Below are 2,480 nucleotides of genomic sequence, written 5' to 3' on the forward strand. Positions count from 1 at the left end.
GTGGAATTTGTATTTTTGGCGAATATTTTAGTGAAAAGGGACAGTGTTTCAGGAGACTGGCTTAAGGCTGGGGTTAGGGTTAGGGTTAGGGTTAGGGTTATTAGGGGCTAGGGTTAGGGTTAGGGTGGTTCCGCTTGGCCGATTGACTCCAAATTGACCACAAATGTCGGCGGTGCTGGCGGGAAGAAAAAAAAGCAGTTTTTATTGGATTCCGGTGGAATTTGTATTTTTGGTGAATATTTTAAAGGAAAAAGTGGCCATTTTTCATGAAAACCTCGGGCCATTTCTTCAATAGCTTCCAGGTCTTTGGACCGATTGACTCGAAATCGCTCCCAAATGTGCTCCTATACCGGCTGAACGAGACACAGCAGTCCCCACCGGATTCCGGTGGAATTTGTATTTTTGGCGAATATTTTAGTGAAAAGGGACAGTGTTTCAGGAGACTGGCTTAAGGCTGGGGTTAGGGTTAGGGTTAGGGTTAGGGTTAGGGTTATGGGGCTAGGGTTAGGGTTAGGGTGGTTCCGCTTGGCCGATTGACTCCAAATTGACCACAAATGTCGGCGGTGCTGGCGGGAAGAAAAAAAAGCAGTTTTTATTGGATTCCGGTGGAATTTGTATTTTTGGTGAATATTTTAAAGGAAAAAGTGGCCATTTTTCATGAAAACCTCGGGCCATTTCTTCAATAGCTTCCAGGTCTTTGGACCGATTGACTCGAAATCGCTCCCAAATGTGCTCCTATACCGGCTGAACGAGACACAGCAGTCCCCACCGGATTCCGGTGGAATTTGTATTTTTGGCGAATATTTTAGTGAAAAGGGACAGTGTTTCAGGAGACTGGCTTAAGGCTGTGGGTTAGGGTTAGGGTTAGGGTTAGGGTTAGGGTTATGGGGCTAGGGTTAGGGTTAGGGTGGTTCCGCTTGGCCGATTGACTCCAAATTGACCACAAATGTCGGCGGTGCTGGCGGGAAGAAAAAAAAGCAGTTTTTATTGGATTCCGGTGGAATTTGTATTTTTGGTGAATATTTTAAAGGAAAAAGTGGCCATTTTTCATGAAAACCTCGGGCCATTTCTTCAATAGCTTCCAGGTCTTTGGACCGATTGACTCGAAATCGCTCCCAAATGTGCTCCTATACCGGCTGAACGAGACACAGCAGTCCCCACCGGATTCCGGTGGAATTTGTATTTTTGGCGAATATTTTAGTGAAAAGGGACAGTGTTTCAGGAGACTGGCTTAAGGCTGGGGTTAGGGTTAGGGTTAGGGTTAGGGTTAGGGTTAGGGTTATGGGGCTAGGGTTAGGGTTAGGGTGGTTCCGCTTGGCCGATTGACTCCAAATTGACCACAAATGTCGGCGGTGCTGGCGGGAAGAAAAAAAAGCAGTTTTTATTGGATTCCGGTGGAATTTGTATTTTTGGTGAATATTTTAAAGGAAAAAGTGGCCATTTTTCATGAAAACCTCGGGCCATTTCTTCAATAGCTTCCAGGTCTTTGGACCGATTGACTCGAAATCGCTCCCAAATGTGCTCCTATACCGGCTGAACGAGACACAGCAGTCCCCACCGGATTCCGGTGGAATTTGTATTTTTGGCGAATATTTTAGTGAAAAGGGACAGTGTTTCAGGAGACTGGCTTAAGGCTGGGGTTAGGGTTAGGGTTAGGGTTAGGGTTAGGGTTATGGGGCTAGGGTTAGGGTTAGGGTGGTTCCGCTTGGCCGATTGACTCCAAATTGACCACAAATGTCGGCGGTGCTGGCGGGAAGAAAAAAAAGCAGTTTTTATTGGATTCCGGTGGAATTTGTATTTTTGGTGAATATTTTAAAGGAAAAAGTGGCCATTTTTCATGAAAACCTCGGGCCATTTCTTCAATAGCTTCCAGGTCTTTGGACCGATTGACTCGAAATCGCTCCCAAATGTGCTCCTATACCGGCTGAACGAGACACAGCAGTCCCCACCGGATTCCGGTGGAATTTGTATTTTTGGCGAATATTTTAGTGAAAAGGGACAGTGTTTGAGGAGACTGGCTTAAGGCTGGGGTTAGGGTTAGGGTTAGGGTTAGGGTTAGGGTTATGGGGCTAGGGTTAGGGTTAGGGTGGTTCCGCTTGGCCGATTGACTCCAAATTGACCACAAATGTCGGCGGTGCTGGCGGGAAGAAAAAAAAGCAGTTTTTATTGGATTCCGGTGGAATTTGTATTTTTGGTGAATATTTTAAAGGAAAAAGTGGCCATTTTTCATGAAAACCTCGGGCCATTTCTTCAATAGCTTCCAGGTCTTTGGACCGATTGACTCGAAATCGCTCCCAAATGTGCTCCTATACCGGCTGAACGAGACACAGCAGTCCCCACCGGATTCCGGTGGAATTTGTATTTTTGGCGAATATTTTAGTGAAAAGGGACAGTGTTTCAGGAGACTGGCTTAAGGCTGGGGTTAGGGTTAGGGTTAGGGTTAGGGTTAGGGTTAGGGTTATGGGGCTAGGGTTAGGGTT

This window comes from Pagrus major, chromosome 17, assembly GCF_040436345.1.
Source record: "Pagrus major chromosome 17, Pma_NU_1.0".
In the NCBI taxonomy this organism is placed as follows: Eukaryota; Metazoa; Chordata; class Actinopteri; order Spariformes; family Sparidae; genus Pagrus; species Pagrus major.